We start from the raw sequence: 18734 nt of genomic DNA on the forward strand, positions 1-18734 counted from the left end.
ACATAACTACCTCACGCTCGTTATGATGCCAGGGTTAACACCTTCACCATCCTTTCCTCCCCAGTGCTCATTACCACAGCTCACACCACCACTCCGCGCTGCACTGCCGGTGACACAGGGAGCGTGTCTGGGGTGGCAGGAAGGGTCCTGTAGGCAGCCTGGGGAATGCTGCAGCCCTCTCAGCAGCGTTTGTTATGGGAAAGGTTTAAATGGCAACTAGAGTGGAGGGAACTGCTGTGTCCAAGTGCTGCCATGGGATGGCTGGTGATGAACAGGGAAATTACGATAAGATACTTGAAATATATCTATAACAAGACAAACTGTAAGCACTGTATAACAATTTTTAAGAACTAAGCAATTTTTTAAATAACAACTATGAGTATAATTTATGATTCTTTTATTAATGCATGTTTAGTAATTAGTGTTTGAAATTAATATGATATTTACTGAATTGCTAACATTTTGTCCTTTTAATTAACCACCTCTTTAACAAAAGGAAGGCTGAATCCAACGTATCCAAATGAAGCATGTAGTATTGTGCAACTTACTAAAATACCTCAGATGTTTATTAGTGAACTCTCGTATGTAAAGCTGGCAGACTGCTTGCTTTTGCACTTCCTATGGATGCTGTGCCCCTCTTGCCAAGAAAAAGACAAGTATAAAAGATATAAGAATAGAAGCAGACTGAATGATGGTGAGAAAAGAAGAAATTTTAACACAAATCTCAAAATTATTCTCCTCCTGGCCTCAATTACATGTACAAAAGTAGTCCATGAACAGAGGTCATGTCAGACAGACGGAGTATTTTGTATTGCCACTTGGCAATTTAATACATTTTTTATTGCTTGTTTAAAAGTGAGGGGTCTAACTACCATATTCACCGGCCTTTTGCATTCACACCTTCAATGTCCCATTCACATAGTTTCGTTTTGTCGTCTGTTTTAGTAGGAAACACCAGTTTTCTTTCTCCATTTCATCCCTCTTTTCTCAAACTTCTCCTGTTCCTCATGGGGAGACGTTAGCTTAGCTGAGATGGCACATTGCTGAGGGAACTGAAAGCAGCAGTCATGGCCATCTCGTCGTTGAAAGCCATGGATGCAAGCAAAATGGTGAGTGTGAGGAGGGGATAGGTCATCATCCCAACAAGTGGGGCAGGGGATGTGACATAGGGTAGGCATTGCTGCTGAGCAGAGGGGCCAGGTGGGCAGACCACTGCAAGGGCTGGCACCCTCAGTACCGCTGGGAACAGCAATTTCCTGGAGGGGGACTGTGGTGGAGCTCCTGTTGCGTTCGGTGGTCCCCATGGCATTTGTGCTTCTTGTGGGTCTTTGTGCAGCGATTATGGTGGGAAGGCAGTCTTGCAGACCAGCTTGTGAGCTAAGAGGTTTTCACCAAGATGTGAAGAGTCAGGACATGCTTCTGGCTGCGTGCCATGACTTGCAGGAAGACACCAGCAGAGATGCTGGTAGACCCTGTGCCCACCAGCAGCCAGCCCATGGAAGGACATGGGATCTTCCAAGCTCTGTGCAACATGATGTGTTATTTTCCTCTCTCAGCCTTGTAAGTGCGTGAAGGCCCTTTGCGTGTCGTTCTGCTGAGCCCCTAGAGAAAGCCAAAGAGCTGCAGCCTCCAAGTAGCACCTGAGACTTATTAGAGCAAAGTCATATGTGACCAGAAAGAGAGCATTTGCTGCTGAGATGGTACATAAGCAAACATATTTGTTTGGTATTCTACATGGGTGGGTCAACTTGGCATAGCAGTATTTCTGTCCTATCTGCCAGTGGTCAAGCTCAGCTTTCCCCGGGGAAAAGGAAAGTCCCAGGGTTCCTGTGGGGCGGGGAAGAGCCACAGTGAAATATCAGTTTCCTCTTTTCTCCCTCTCCCCTCAGCTTTTTTCCTGCCGTGAGTTAATAAGGGGAGCAGATGATGAGTGTAGGATGGTTTCCAGGCTAATTGTCAGGAAAGCAAAGAGCTCAGCCCAAGCTCCATTACACCAGGTTGAGCGTGTCCTGCTGCCACCATCAGTGCAGCCCAAAGAAGAGGGCAGCAGCTAGTCCCACTAATTCCTGAGCCTCAGGGATATCCTTCATCTTGTTCACACCGCAGTGGCTATGGCACTGGTGCCTGGTGGAAACATCCTGGAGCTACAGAAGAGGAGTAAGGTGCTTTTGTGGCATGATGCTGCTGTGCACTGGCATACTGAGAGACAAAAAGCATATAGGCTGTCCACATGCTCTCTGGAGATCACAACAGGCACAGGCACACACATCTCAATGCACAGACAAGCATGCATCCTAAAACTCAGGAAAATGCACCTTGTCTTTTGCCTGGTGCCTTTGGCTGGGAGCTGAGGTCATGGAGAGTGAGGCAGCTCCCCAGTGAAACAGCCCCTGCAGCGGCCTGTCCTTAACATGGAGAAAACAACACTGACTATGTGCTCTCCCTTCCCAAGTTCTTCACTGGGAGGGTTAGGAGAGACTTGGCTCCCTGCTGCATACGGTGGCGTTGTCCCTCCTTGTTGGCAAGGGCTCAACTTGCATTTAAAAGCAGAAGTGAAAAGCAGCAGAAACACAAGTTCTTGCAGCTTCTCTTGTGCGTGCTGGCAGACACCTCCAATGTGTCCAACCTCTGAGTTACCTGCCAAGCCCTGAATAAGTCAGCCTTTGGACTGACTGTTCTTTGGCCTTTCCAGCCGTTTTCCAGTCCAAGGGTGTGCATTTTCTGAGGAGTCAGTGAACCCACTCCAAGGATAATCAGGGTTGCTTGCAGTTGCATCCCTTCTATTCTCCAGGATTTTATTTTTCCCTGTGGTGTTTAACTCTTAAATCCTTATGCTGGGAGCAAGGGATCTGCATCTTGTCTGACATTGCAACTATTTGTAGCATCTGTTACAAAATATTTACGGGGCAAATTTAATTAGCATGAAGAGTCTAGGATTCTCAGGAAGTTCAAAATTTATAATCAGATTTTTAAAAAGCATAATGAATAGGCAGTTCAGTTGGTGCAATTTTATTATAGAACTGTATCCTTCATTCAAATCGCAATAAAATGCTTTTTAATAATTTCTCTCAGCAACAATCCTAAATAGTCTGAATACTTTTTAATCAAAACCCATGGGATGGGCAAAATAACACATATTTCAAAGTCATTCCCTGAAGTCAGTCACTTTGAAGTGTTAAATTGAGGTCATAACCTAATATTATCTGTGTCTTACTTAAATCAGTCTTTAATTACATATTTATTTTCCAAAATTTTGAATGTCATCTGCAATTATTATGGAGGAATATTGAGTACCTCTAGTAGATAATCTTTATAAAAATATTTTAAGCTGCAAATGCTTCATGAATTATTCTTACATATACTGTCCTGCTAATGATGATTCGGTCTGTCAAACCACCTTTTGTCTGTGACAGTATCAGTCCCATGATCATTTTGGTGTAGCCATAAACCAGTTACTGACTTTTAAAGTTACTGAATGTCAGTAGTGACTTTTCAGCACTTCTGGTTTGAAGGACTACCTATGACCTGAGATAACTGAAGTCCAGGACTGAAATTAGAGGATTTTTATACAACAATGTGTTTACTACCATAATCCTGACTCTGCAAACCTACAAGTATGTGCTCAGCTGTAAATCCACAAGTGTCATTGTCTTTAATGGGACCATTTGTGTGCCTAAAAATCAATCACGTATACACATGCAGAATTGGAATCACAATAACAGAAAACAGATGCAATGATTAATTACCCAATTGGAAGTTGTTCACAAGTACTGTGTCTGATAATTCTATAAATCCATTGAAATCTGTGTTAACAATACATGATCAAAGCCTAATATTAAGAGTATAGCCTAATTGGCAGAACAGGAAGTGATAAATTCAATATATATTAGCAAAGACTACATTTAGACATTGGGAAAACCTTTCTGGAAAAAAAAAAAGAGTAGTGAAAGGCAGGGAAAGTTCAGGGAAATTATGGAGTAGCCACCACCACGGAATTTTAAAGAAGAAATAGGGTAAAATTTCCTTTCTTTTTTTAGAACCAGATCCCTAAAATGTAAAGGTCAGATGTAAAGCAAAGCATACTGCTGCACTTCTGTAGACCTGGTCTGAAAGCACAACACAGTGTTTATACCAGCTAAACCAAGGGTTCTGCAGAAGGACAGACAGTTTCTGAGCTGTATGTAAGCACCTGACCCATCAGGATCTAGATTATGTTGAACTGCCTTCAATATTTGTGAACAAATCTGAAGCAACCAAATGAGCTTGTGCTGGCTCAGTGATTTATATCATGGTGGGTGGGATGCAGTTCCAAATACTTTGGAACCAGATGTGAAACTGCATCTTGAGGATAAACAAACACCATAACAATTTGAAGTGAAACATCTCTCAGTCTTTTGACAATGATTCCTGACAACATGCCAGAGGCTGCATGAGAAGCTGCTTGGCACCATATTTTGTCCCAGGAAAAGCTACGGAGAATGAGCTGAAGAATGACTTCTCTATCTTGGAGACTATTTACTCTGAACGTATCAGCTGGTCTAATATCTACTTGATCTTGACCTGCTCAGTTCTTTGAATCACTATTACCACAGCAATACTGCTGCCAGAATGACAAACCTTTTGCCAAGAATACTGTCTTCAAGCACTGCCAGCTCCATGCTTCATACCACCAAGAGACACAGACAGTGCAAATGGAGGTTGGTGGTAAAGGCAGTTAACTGTGGATACTATGCCACTTCAAACCATGGAAATATTTTCAAGCAGAAAGGTCCAACTGATTTGAAACCACCCAGAATAGCCTTGATGGTAGACCCTGCTCAACAGGAGGGACTCTGCATGATGCTTAGGTTGTGGGCCACAGTGGGATATTTCAGCCTGCATCAGTCATTGCTGTGGGTCTGACTAGAGCAGCATGGGCCAGTTGTCTGGAAATCTTGGACCACCTGGATAGTTAGGATTGATAAGGAACTGAGTATAACTTGGAGACCACATCCCTTGCATGCTACTGGTAGCAGCCTCATAAAATGCAGCATGACTAGCCCCTTGGAAACTCTTGCTTTGCTGTGCAGCATAGTTAATTCTTACCGGAATTCACCTTTCTCAGAAATGCTCTTCTGATTTGCTCGGCATCAGTGGATAGAAGAGGATTAGACCTTGATGTAGCAGAGTAGGAACTGGTCATCATTAACATATGGATCGCACCAGAGTCTCCATTGCTCCCCAGTGACATCCTACAAGGCAGATGAACCATAGAGAATCAATGTCCATGAAATGATGCAGATCAGCCACATGAAGAAGAGGAGCAGCTTCCTGCCATTGCACTCTGGAGTGTCTCTGCCTGTTGACCCTAGTGGGCAGTGTGGCAGGTGAATGAGTTGCCCAGCAGTGCTAAGGGGTTGATCCCTGATGCCACAAGAGTACAGGCCATTTGCACTTCAGTTACATTTACTCACCTTTGTCACACATGGTCTTCACACAAATCTAGAATGGCCTCACCTTTTCTTTCTCCTTGGCTTTCATACAAATATGAGTCCAAATCAAAGGGTACCTGTGAATAAGCCTTTCCTACAGGTAGAATGGGAGGGGCTGGGCAGCCTTTTGCTTCTGTTGTAGTATTCACCTACTATATATGCAGATATTTTCCAGAGGCTTTTACCAGAAAAGGCACTTTTAGCCTGTGAGGTAGAGAACTCCAACCTACCTACAACCAGCACTAGTGAAAAGCTCTAAGCACTTTATCCCAGACCTTCAACAATGCTATAAGAAGGGAAATATACTTTGTCCTTTCTGCATTCATTGCTTCTGAAGATCTGTATGGAGTAGCAAAGGTCTCATGCCATGTTTTTATATGCTTACTTAAGAGTTTTTGCTGGACTCCTGGATATCTGTTTCTAGGAATCGGTGCAGATGGTGCAATTTTTTTGGTTTGGTTTGTTGTTGTTGTTGCTGTTGTTGCTGTTGTTGTTTTTTCTGTATCTCTGTCTTATACAAAGCCATTTAACAAGACAGTTTGCAGAATGCATTTAAGATATGAACCTTGTTCAGGAAGTTTGCAAGACAATGAGAGGAGACATCAAAAGTTGGCCAAGCAGGGACACATCTGAGCAGCTCCAGACAAACCTGAAAACAGCACATTTGGTCTGCTCTGCGTTTGTATTGGATACTCTTTCCTTGCGGAATCTAGTTTTACTGACATCTGTACTCCTTTGCTTATAGTTACAGCAGCTGAGAGAAAATATAACTTGATTAAGCTGCTTAGGGTCAGTTCTTTTCCCCCTCCTTTGTTCTATCACCCCACACCTCATCCTCATGAATCGTCACGGCCTGATGGCACAGTGAAGGTAGCAGATGTGCATGAGGGGTAAAAGCCCTCAATATTTCCCAGACAGCATAAAAGTCTTCTGGTGGTTAGGAAAGAAAAGTGTTCTGACCAGCTCACAGGCCCATGTTCTGGGGCCATCAATGGCAGCAGTTTTAACCGCAGTTTCCTGAAGTTTCCTGCAGCTTCTCTGCCTCCATTGCCCCCTCCTTTGGTTTTGCTCTCTCACTTGTTCTTTCAGGTATCGTCTAAATGTTCTTCTTTTACCATCAAGGGTTGTTCTTGTTCCCTGCCTCTTCCTTCCTTCAGATGATCTCTTGTTCATCTCTCCTGGCCAGACAAATTTGTCTTCCAGTCCTGCACAGATTTTTATGGCAGATCCTTCATGCTGTCTGTTTTCTGATATCTCCTTAAGGATAAATAGCCACCAGTTCAAGCCTGGGGTGACACCTTTTTTTTTTTTTTTGTCTACACCATCATCATCCTGTTGGTCACTGTGCTCTGGGTTCGGCTTTGACCCTGCTCTTTTTAGATGTGCCAGTGCCATATCTAAACCTTTATCCATACCATTTTATCAAAATTTCTGCCTTCCAAACCAACCTACAATGTCCTGCATGCTCTTGGCCCTGGTGAGGTGTTGCCTGTTCCCTGGCCCATGCAAGGAGCCCCCACTCACCCAGCTGCTACATCCAAGCAAGTGCATCCTTGCTTTCTCCATTGTTCTTCTTTGAACTTGGGAAGAGGGGTATACAAACATCAGCAGATTCACTTCTTTGTTTACTTTAGGAGTGTGTGTGTTCCCCCCACCCCCCTCCATGTACTTAAAAAAATTGGCACCAATTCTACAGCTGCTGTGCTGAGAGCTCTGCCTTATATCTATCTGAAAGTCCCCCACTATGCACCCTCCAGCCACGAGCTGCCCCCTCTTGTAGCTTGCAGACTATCCGGGCTGTGATTCACTTGTATCTCTGTATTAGTACAGCATCTGACATAGTGGATTCAGGGCATATGTAGCCTGTAGAGCTGACAGGACTGCAAAGAATTGATGGCAATGTATGAAGACTGTAGCAGTGTATACATTTGCAATGTAATGTCTTCGACACTACTGTCTGGATAATCTTAAAGTTTAATATACTGTATAAGTACTTTGTAAGAGCAACTTTTAGCAAGAACAAAAATTGTTTGGTGACATAAGTTACAGATTTCTGGAAACTAGATAAAGGGGATGTTGAACAGCTACTGCTACTACCTGCTTTTACAATGTTTTCATTCTCTTACCAGAGAAATCCCGATGTCATGAAAGAACTGAGGGCATGACCATGCAGGTTTGTGTGATGTTTCTGACTGTGCTTTGCATGCTGTTCCTCTGTAATGGTGCCACAGTTTGCTGACATGGTATTTTGGATATTCCTGTCTGCACAGAGATTCAACATTCAAATTATCCCAGGAGACAGAACTGTGAGTAAATGGGAATGTGGGCTCAGAATGTTTTGCTTCTTAAGTGTATGGAAGTTCTTCAAATAATTAATAATTTTGTAAGGAATGGAGCGCAAAGTGTTTCTCTCCCTCTAGTCGGAGATGTGCCAGATTGCTGTTTATCTGTGATCTTCCCAGCAATCTATGAAATTTGAAGCCTGGAGTGATGCATATTTAGGTCTTGGAATCAGAAATTTCAGTTTAATGCCACTTTCTCATCAAGTGTAGAGTATGGTGTACATCTCCAGATGGCCTATACAAATGCTCTGCCGTACTTCACTCACTTTTTGAATGTCAAGCATCTCTGGGATTCAGCACATCACCAATTAGCATCTTATATCCATTTGACAGAAATGATTCCTCATTATTTCATACATTTCTTCTTTAATAATACTTGCACACTGAATTCCTCTTCTGATAAGAGCATGGGAGATAGCTGTAAGATTAGGGACTGTTTGTAAAACATTTTTCTTCTGTGCTGTCCTAAGTTGTTCATTTGAATAAAGTGGTGGCCATCTCTGGGTTGAAGCTCTGTCAGTGAAGGACAGCAGTTTTTAGGTCTCACACAGCACTGAGCATTAGTAGCTTTTTCACTACAGTATTAATGTAGGACATACCACAATAGCGTGTGTACCCACACCCAGATTCTCTCACCCAGGAAGCAAAGGAAGCACAGGGTACAAAAACCGCACCTCCGCTCAAAACTGCCTCCAAAATCGCCTACTCATTACTTCTCTGAAATCCACATTTACCCACAGTTTCTGAAACAGCTGCCATTGCTAGCTAGTTCTGAGATATGCACTTGTTTGTGCTCAAAGAGCTGATGTGCCTTATACCAGCCTCCTTTGCCCCAGTACACATGTTGCCTCCACATGCCCTTTAATGTGCACATGCACCTCTCCATATGATATCTAATAAAAGACCCACAAATATAGACACAACTAAGCATATCTGATTCTTAATATTGTGATGCGGCCTTGTGCTCAAGCCTAGACCCTGGTCTGGGCTCATGATGTCCATGGCACCCCAAAATCAGCTCCCCAGATCAGATGCTCCCACCCCAATGTACCTGACAAGGAGGTGGCAATGGCGCTTTTTGCTCTGTCTGCAAAACTGTGGGGCATGATGTCATTTGGGAAAGAAATGCATCTGCCAGGATTGTACAGCTGTGTTTCCCTCTCCCACACAGCTCAGGCAACCTGTGGGTGCCGGTGGCATCCCACACCCCCACTTTCTGTGCACGTGTATGTAGGTGCATGTCGCTCACCCGTGTGTGTGTGGCTGGTTGCATGGCCATGAGCTGCAGTGGTGTAAATCAGCAGAGGCCTGGCAATGCTCCCTCTGCTGCAATTTGGGTTGGTCACTCCTTAGAGCTGCATGAAAAGCAGACATATCCCCAGGCTGTGCTGGGAACATAGAGCAAAAGCTGCTGGAGGGAAGTGCAAAGGGGATGGGAGAGCTGGTGTTGGTGTGGGAAGGCAACAGAGACAGGACTTAACAGCTTTCTCACTTATTTTTGTTTTGTTTTGAAACAAACAAGTCAGGGGCAGGCACAAAAAATAAAATGTGTATATGTGACCTTGTGTTAGGCTTCTGAGGTAAAAATGTAAAATGTATGCAAGCAGGTTTTTAAAATGAATATTATGTTTCTGATAGACCAGAACTGCTGGAGCAGATCAGATCTCTCAGTTAAATATGCATTCATACATTTTTAAAAAATGTATAATATTGACAGTATCAGATGTAATGGCTCCTGTAGAGTCATTACAGTGCAAAGTGCAGGCTCTTTATTTGGTATTGTATCAATCTGTAGGGTGGACTGTCATGGTGTTAATACAGATGTATGTTAATAACAGGATGGAAGCACAGTATATGCTGCATGTCAGTAGCTAGATTTTAATTCCAGCATTTTTTGCCTTCTAAAAATATATTTGATCTAAAATTCTCCTTTCCCCTCTGCCCGATGAGCAGTGTCAGAAGTGTGGCCCTGGGTTGGTGCTGCATGTGGGTCACCAGCTCGCAATCAGGGGGAGGCACAAGGCAGACGTACAACACAGAGCTGCAATGCAGGGTGGAAGAGAGGGAATTTGGCCTGAAAAGATCAGATGGTTCATGTCTTCATTGGCAAATGAAACTGCCTTAGGGCTGCAAGACAGGATGTGTGAAAAGATCAGAAAATGGCTTGATTTGTATTTGCTTTGACGTGAGATAAAATTGTCTAATGTATTTGCAGTTAAAATATGAAAGGAGAAATATATTTACTGAGCTCAGATACCATATTGCATGTCTTGGGCATGCGAACAATTTTTACAATCAATTTGTAAATACTTAAAAATCTGTTTTTCTGTAGAAAAACAAACAGAGCTATAGAGAAATAAACAGCATCTCTACAATAATTCTGTAACTTCATACTGATGTAACCCACCAGCTCACAGGAGAAACCCTCCATGTAAAGGAAACCAGAGAAACTATAATGATTTTCAGATACAGTTGACAAGAGACCATTTAGTAAACTTTTATTTTTTTTAACTAACAGTATGCAGGGATGTTGTATTCTAGGCTGCTACTAATAATCTCATCAGAATGCAAAAGCAGTGACTGTGTTATAAAACCAATGATCTGTTATATTCTGCAAGAATTTACAAAAGCCTAATGTCATTTGCTACACCATGAGAACCATACTTGGATTAAAAAAACAAAAAACCCCAACAAAAAACAGAATTCAAAAAAACCCCACGATTACAGCTGATGAAAAAACAAACTGTTTGCTAATGCCAAGCTTTAAAGGTATGATCCCTGTTAGGGTTAAAAAAGGAATATACCCTGAGGCTGAGAAAGGGAATGGTGTCTATGTTTGGGAAAGTGTCACCCAAGTCGATCAGAACTGCACTTGTATCACAGATTTGCTATGGCTGGTCAGCCCCCGTCCCCCTGCAGTGGCCACTGGGTTTGTGTCCTGGGCTTGGTCTTGGGGGCTCTTTGCTTTCTAACAAAAGAAGGAGTGCACCATTCATAGAAACAGGTTTTCAAATTATTGCAAAGGAAGGACTTTTTTTTCTTTTAATTTTATACAGAATAAATGAAGCAATGCCTAGACAGACCCAAGACCTTGCCATGCACTGAACACATCATCATCGTAATAATGGTTATTCCCTTTCACCAGCAATAAGATGTGTTTTGCAAACATAAACTAATTAAGCCCCACAACCTTGGAAATGAGTCTGTAATTTCCTATAAAAGGGGAAGCTTAAGTGAAGGCCAGATTGTGACACACTTACTAAGTACAAGCGCTCCACAAGTAGCTCCATTGACTTCCGCGAGACCCTTTTTGGTGTAATGTGTAGTGCAATGAGAGGTATCACAGCCTGGTGTTAAACGACTTGCCCGGAGGCGCACAGCGAGTCAGAGCGAGGCCGGCACCAGGCTCCGGGACCCAATTCCATCACTCCCAGGGACGTAAATTGCACTGAAGTCGATGGGAGCTGCGTGCGTGCACCCGCCGGGACCAAAGGGCCCCCCGTGGCTCCTACCTGCCAGCCTTGCACTCAATCCCTCCGTCCAGGCTGGGGAAGAAATGAAACTACAAAGAGCTTCTTGGAAACAGCCTGTGACGAGTTGTGCCACTTTGGAGAAACTACAGGTGTTGCTCGCCCTAGTGCATATATGTGTTAAAGGTTGAGACCGGTCATACCATAAAAATCCAAGTCCTTATTTTGGCAAATCATAGAATAGTTTGGGTTGGAAGGGACCTTCAAAGGTTATCTAGTCTAACCTCCTGCAATGAGCAGAGACATCTTCAAATAGACCAGGTTGCTCAGAGCCCTGTCCAGCCTGACCTTGAGTTTTTCCAGGGATGGGGCATCTACCACCTCTCTGGGCAACCTGTGCCAATGTTTTACCATATTTTATGAAAGGAAGGCAGAAGATATTTGCCTAAGGAAAGACTGGAGAGAAGAGGAAGCCAGACTGCCTGTGCAGGGGGGCTCAGCCCCCCTGCAGCTGGGGCTGGGGCTCTGGGCTGTCTCCTGGCAGGTGATGGGGTGGCCTCCCTGCACAGCCCCCAGGGCAGCCAGATACCATGGGGTGAAACTGCCTCTGTTCAGGCTGCAGGGGCTGCAAATAGTGTGAGGGTGGGACAAAGGACATCTGTAAAAGCAAGACTACACTCCCCACAATGACAAGTGGAGTTATGGCACATCTTGCAATTCCAGGACATAGGAAAATTAGAAATGCATGTTACTTGGATCATGGTAATTCTAGGCAAGACAGCCCCGTGTTGCACAGTAAGGACTAAATATTGCTTCTTGGGACCTGAAAACATTGCCTGCCACGGATCTTAGAAATATCTCCCAAACAAGACATTGGAGGCTGTAGCAATGCAGTCACACAGCTAGGTCAAGCAGAGGAAACCAGTCCTGCATTTCTGAGCTTTTGTGCTTGACATTGTCACTTCAGTGAGAGTTTTTCTAACTGCAGTTTTGCATATACCAATATACAGAGGCTGATATTTCAGGTGATGCATCTCCGGAGAGCAGACAGCCTATGGTATAAAGCTTTTACACTTTCAGACTTGCACATTATGGACGGTCTAAGGTGCTGCACACCACTGTGTTTGCCTGTTTGCCCTCATTGCTTTTACTTAGATTCAGAAAGACTCTAAAGAACAAAGTCAGTAGATGGAATATTTGTTTGTTGACCTAAGCTTTCGGTGCATCTGGTTCTCCAGCATCACATGTAAGAGAATGTATTTAATAGTGGTTAGATTCTCTTGATGGCAGTAAACAGAAAATAGATTCAGACATCATGCAAGTGGACTAACAAAACCAAGGAAAAATACTTTTGCCTTTATAATATATGGAGGGAGAAGTCCATATACATGATTCCAGAAGGTCTTAGCTTGATGTAGGGTTTTGTGTCTATTTTTAAACAAAAAAAAAGTGTATTTTTCTTTTACAGAACAGTGCGCACATCTCCAGCTCGCCTTGAATTTCTTTCCATGTTGGAGGCCCAGATGACAATAAGTGAAAAGATCACGGCACCAGCAGCTCTGGAAGGCTGCATTTTCCCCAAGCCTTCTGAGACATGCTTGTCCTAATGTCCCTTTCTCCCTCCTCCACTATTGCTTTTTTCATTTGCTGACAAGCCCAACATTAAACATTTGCTGGAGTTTTCATATCGATAATATGTTATATTGCCATTACTGAACAGTTTGGGGCTTTGTGGCTAGCTACCATGACAATAGATGCACAGCCTGGAACCAGTTTTAGTTAATTAGAGTCAATCAATCCAAACTTTGCTAACTTACTCATGTGAAACAATAGTATAATGAACCAAAGTCTGCAAGATGATTGGGAAACACAAATTATTGCACCCTGATAAATTAAATGTGACTATTGCAGAACCTTCCTTCTAAATGAATACTCAGAGAGGGAATGTATGGGTGAATAAGCATAATTTAGAATACAGAAAAAAAAATTAAAAAGCTGTTATAATCCCACTTCAATGTTTTCATTTTTCTTTAAAATAAGTAAAAAGTCAGATTGCTGTATGTGGGAGACCAAATGGGTAAAACATTTTTAAGATTAAAATATTTACACAAAGTAATCTTATAAAACTGGCATCTCATCATTTGCTAGCTAAATTTCACAATACATGTGGTGTCTGAAGAAGCGGAATCGTTCTGTTTCGTGTGTCCTTCACAACTGCTTATTTTTCAAAGGTATTACATTTGCTAAATGCTTGTCTGACCTTGGCAAGGGAAAGCCCCAAAACCTCTTCAAGCCAGGACAGACTTTTCCCACAGACAGAAAGATTTTTTTTCCCCGCATTTTAAGGTCATAAATATTTCCCCAGTGCTTGGATTTAAACCTATATACCAAAGGAGAATTGCTCTTTCCTTATCTGTTTTCTCTTGATTTTCTAAAGGTGGTGTTTTTAGAAAAAAGGGTCCAGTTCATAAAAATGGTACCAAGATGGTGTTTAAGCTTTAGTATTAAAATTGCATTTTTGGGTACTAGGCTGGCCTAAGCTTCTCCATTGGTTTATGGGTTTCACATGGACTTAATTTTGTCTGGTCTGCTTCTTACACTTTTTAATTTACGTGTGCTATAACATACAAAAGGAGACATACAGCAAAGGACTGAGGCCCTGTTCTGAAGAGATTATCATGTAGAGTTGCAGTAAAGGAAATACAGTGCACACACGGACCAGTTGAGCCACAAAGGATCCTCAGAATTAAGGCACACAGGATTTAAGGAGTGGGTTTAAGTGAAAGGGCAGGGAACTCTGATATGATGGGTTCACAAATCAGCATGGGATTTGAAAAACTGGATGTAGTGCCCAATATGTCTTCTGTAAATATTTCAAATTGTCTGTTTGATCAAACACCACTTTCCAGAAGCAGCGAGCTATTTCTGCACAGTGATGTAGTGACACAGGTTTGGGGGGAAGGGAGTTATGTGGGGGACAGAGTAGAAGTCTACCTCTCCTAAATAAAATTTTTAAAAGCTCTTAAAGCTTATGGGATGGGAAAGAGTTTGTGCTCAAGGCTGCAGTTCTTTCCCAGATGCTTCTGAAATAACACGTCCTGAGGTTTACGAACATTTGGGTTGCTGAATCACAGGTGTGTTAGGTGATAAAAGGTGGGATTTTTTCTGCCCCATTACAGAAGTAACCACATTTTTCCTGCCATGTCTATTTGTATATTATTTTTCACAAACTATCCCAAAACTGTACATTGTCTTTACCATATAAGGGTGTAATAGGAGATGTTACAGAAAAATAAAATTGGTGGATACCTCCCCTCCTATCTGTTTCAGGTTTTGAGACACTTCTCCCCGTGCAGAAGATAAGAATATGGGTATTCCCTCCATATTGCTAGTGCCCAGGCTGCTCTTCTACCAGCAGTTCTGGATAGATTTTTGAAGGAAAATTAGGCATTTGGCTAAAAGAAAAACCTGAGATATCACTTTTATTTATTGCAGTTGGATTCCTAACGATAAGGCTGTAAGCTGTTTTTAACAAATTCAATCAAAACTATCTGACAGACATTTCTCAAGTAGTTCAAAAGATCTAAAATTATATCTTTCTCTGCAATTCAGTGAGGGGGTCAAGAAAACAAAACAAAACAAAACAAAAATAAAATAAAATAAAATAAAAAAATAAAATAAAATAAAATAAAATAAAATAAAATAAAATAAAATAAAATAAAATAAAACAAAACAAAATAAAATAAAATAAAATAAAAGGTGAATGTTAATAGGGAAATTTGGTTAGCACCTGAATTAATTTACAGAATGGATTTTTCAAAAATTATAGTATAAGATTTTTTCTACAATAATTTCATTTCTCTTTTTTCCTTTTTCTTATGTTCTGAATGTTCCTTCCCGCATTCATTTGCAAACACATCTGAAATACAGCTATATATTAAATAAATGAAATAGAGAAAGTACTCATCTAATATATTCAGTGAATGCATAGGTCTGGTTACAGGTAATCAGTATTTTTAATGTCTCCTCTACCACGACTATGTATTAGTGAGGCATGGGAATAATATAAAGCATTCCTCTGCTGTTACAGGTGTTGGTAGAAAAGTTTAAAAAGAAACAAAGGAATAAAGTACATGGATGCCATAGCAAATGAAACACAGTGTTATCTCAAAGTAAATCTGGGAATGTGGATCTTAGAACTTGGGTCAGTTTTTTGTTAAGAGCCTAAAATAAAGTCCTTCAACTCCAGGAAGCCAAGCTTTGATTTAATATGCAATACGAGTCTAGACAACACTGTTTTGTACATATATTTAGAGAACAGTTGCTGCTTTAAATATCTCTTGGATGGGAACTCATCTGAATCCAGTTACCTTCACTGATATGCCTCCGACTGAATAAGCCGCAACATGACCTTGCAAATTTAATTCTTCAGTAGAATAATGATGAGAAATTAAATCATCCATTTTGCTCTGACTTTTCTATATTCTTTATCCTAAAATTGCTACTTGGCATTCAGCCCTTTTCCCCTTACACACACTTTTTGTTTTGTTATAAAACATGGGAAGATACAGGGAGAATTATTGCAGTTTTCCCAGATGGGGACAACCACAAGTACCTATTAGTATCCCAACACTGCTGTGCTCTTTATATATGGCTTTTTCCTTTCCCATAATTGAGCTGACCATGTCCTTTTGCAGTTACTTAATAACTGTGAAGTCTTCACTGATATCATGCTGTTCACAAAATAGGTTTCTCAACCTTAAATATACAAAAGAAATACCCTTTGTTTACTTTACACTAGTCATACCAATGAACACAACTCATATTTGCATCTCAACTTCTATGCAGATGCAAAGTTTAGTCAGCCTCTAGCAATGTATACTAGGAATAGGACAGTGATTATGCACAATTATGCCACCGTTAATGACCAAAACCAGCAAATGGGTGAACCTGGTTTATTCTCTATAAATCACACTGTTTTTTCTCCTCTTCTTCTCTTCTCTTCTCTTCTCTTCTCTTCTCTTCTCTTCTCTTCTCTTCTCTTCTCTTCTCTTCTCTTCTCTTCTCTTCTCTTCTCTTCTCTTCTCTTCTCTTCTCTTCTCTTCTCTTCTCTTCTCTTCTCTTCTCTTCTCTTCTCTTCTCTTCTCTTCTCTTCTCTTCTCTTCTCTTCTCTTCTCTTCTCTTCTCTTCTCTTCTCCTCTCCTCTCCTCTCCTCTCCTCTCCTCTCCTCTCCTCTCCTCTCCTCTCCTCTCCTCTCCTCTCCTCTCCTCTCCTCTCCTCTCCTCTCCTCTCCTCTCCTCTCCTCTCCTCTCCTCTCCTCTCCTCTCCTCTCCTCTCCTCTCCTCTCCTCTCCTCTCCTCTCCTCTCCTCTCCTCTCCTCTCCTCTCCTCTCCTCTCCTCTCCTCTCCTCTCCTCTCCTCTCCTCTCCTCTCCTCTCCTCTCCTCTCCTCTCCTCTCCTCTCCTCTCCTCTCCTCTCCTCTCCTCTCCTCTCCTCTCCTCTCCTCTCCTCTCCTCTCCTCTCCTCTCCTCTCCTCTCCTCTCCTCTCCTCTCCTCTCCTCTCTTCTCCTCTCTTCTCTCTTCTTCTCTCTTCTCTCTTTCTTCTCTCTTCTCTCTTTCTTCTCTCTTTTCTCTTCTCTCTTTTCTCTTCTCCCTTCCCTTCCCTTCCCTTCCCTTCCCTTCCCTTCCCTTCCCTTCCCTTCCCTTCCCTTCCCTTCCCTTCCCTTCCCTTCCCTTCCCTTCCCTTCCCTTCCCTTCCCTTCCCTTCCCTTCCCTTCCCTTCCCTTCCCTTCCCTTCCCTTCCCTTCCCTTCCCTTCCCTTCCCTTCCCTTCCCTTCCCTTCCCTTCCCTTCCCTCCCTCCCCTCCCCTCCCCTCTCTTCCCAACAAAACTCCCTGTGTAATGCACTTTAGATCCAAATGACTGCAACAGGGAGTCGCACTGCTACCAGAGTAATTCTTCCATCTCATGACAATTATGTTGTTTCCTAAATAAGTTATCACAAAATCAAATAAAGCGAGCTTGCTGTATTTCCTAAAGTTCACCAAAGGGCCTGATTCAGGTCCATTTAAGTTAATAATGATCATCTGAGAATACCTATGGTCTTGGTGACTTTAACAAAAAAAAATTAATTATTCAAAAGTTCTGCCAAGATCTTCTCAAAAATCCATGGAGAATTCAGACAATCTTTTCCATATTTGAAAACCTGTCCTTGGGAGCAAGCTGTGTCTGTTTTCAATTGGTCTTTACTTTATACAGACTGGAAACTTTAGCTTGGAAGGACAACCATTATTCTTGCATTGATAAAATGATGTATTGAAGGAAGTAACACCCCGCATTTTCAAAGCTCTCGCTTTTTTCAGTTTTCACTGGCAGTTTGCAATCATGAACATGGTAGTTCATATTAGTAATATTCATAGCCAGAATGAAGAGGAAACTGGACGATGAAGCTATAGTTCCTCTGATGGGTCCTGGTAACCTCATAAAACATTAGGTGGGAACCTACCTTCACAAGTCATTGCACCCGATTCCCACTCGTACTGCTTTATCCTGTCATTCTTTCACTGCTAACTCCTCCTTTTTCCAGGGATTTATTTCTTACAGAGCAGCTTTTTGACATTCTTTTCATCCCCATGAGTACAGAAGCAGTGCCCAGCTCCTTGGTGTAGAAAGCACAGTGCTGTCCTAATCATGAGCCACGCTGTTGCCTTTCCTCAGATGAATATGTAGGACTTACTGAGTGGGGCTGCACAACCTGCCAGGTCAGAGCAGAGCTCTGGTGCAATGCCCAGTGGCTGGACATACCACGCCCTCACCTTGTTTTGAATGAGGGAACACGAGTATGTTCATGGATATGATGGTATGCTGTAGTGGGAAATGCTGAAGGCTGCAAACACTTTCTAACCATGACGGGGCATTAGGAGAAGCCAGTGTGGTGAGAGAGAACAGTCATAGTCTCCTGATGCTGCTTTCCTGATTTTCACCCATCTCCAGTGCCAAAGTCCCCAAACCTCTTAGCTGTTAGCTAATACAATCTGTAAGAGATTTAAGTGTATGTTAAACATTCCTAGGAAAGGATGTGTATTGAATAAAAGCCAGAACATGTTTGGTACTTCTTTCTCTATTTCATAAAAAAAGTATTTCTACGCACATATTTCATCCCTGGAGAATTGCAGTTATCACACATTTTCAGAAGTAGGGAGTTGGGTTTGCTTGTTTGTTTGTTTGTTTGTTTTTCCCCAGAATGCTGTTACAATATATCACAAAATACCAAGAACATTTACAAAAACATTGAACTAAAAAATGGTAGAGGAATATCTATACAGGTAATATCATGAAGTAATAGTTTGATGTTTTAAAATTCTGATTACTTTTTCAAAAATGAGACCAAAATGTATATAATATTAAATGGGAAAGAAAAAAAAAAGTAGATTGATGGAGTTTCAATATAATG

At 42.0% G+C, this 18734-nt stretch overlaps 1 protein-coding gene across 4 annotated transcripts in view; it reads right to left on the reverse strand.

Moving 5' to 3' along the window:
- Positions 1 to 18385: 18385 nt before the first annotated feature.
- Positions 18386 to 18734, reverse strand: part of CCDC178 (coiled-coil domain containing 178) — a 206627-nt gene continuing 206278 nt past the window's right edge. For all 4 annotated transcript variants that reach the window (XM_065053434.1, XM_065053436.1, XM_065053435.1 and 1 more), the window contains one exon: positions 18386 to 18734. This exon is cut by the window's right edge and continues 3384 nt beyond it. The gene's annotated coding sequence lies outside the window, so the exon portion shown is untranslated.

Source organism: Columba livia, chromosome 2 (assembly GCF_036013475.1).
Source record: "Columba livia isolate bColLiv1 breed racing homer chromosome 2, bColLiv1.pat.W.v2, whole genome shotgun sequence".
NCBI lineage: Eukaryota > Metazoa > Chordata > Aves > Columbiformes > Columbidae > Columba > Columba livia.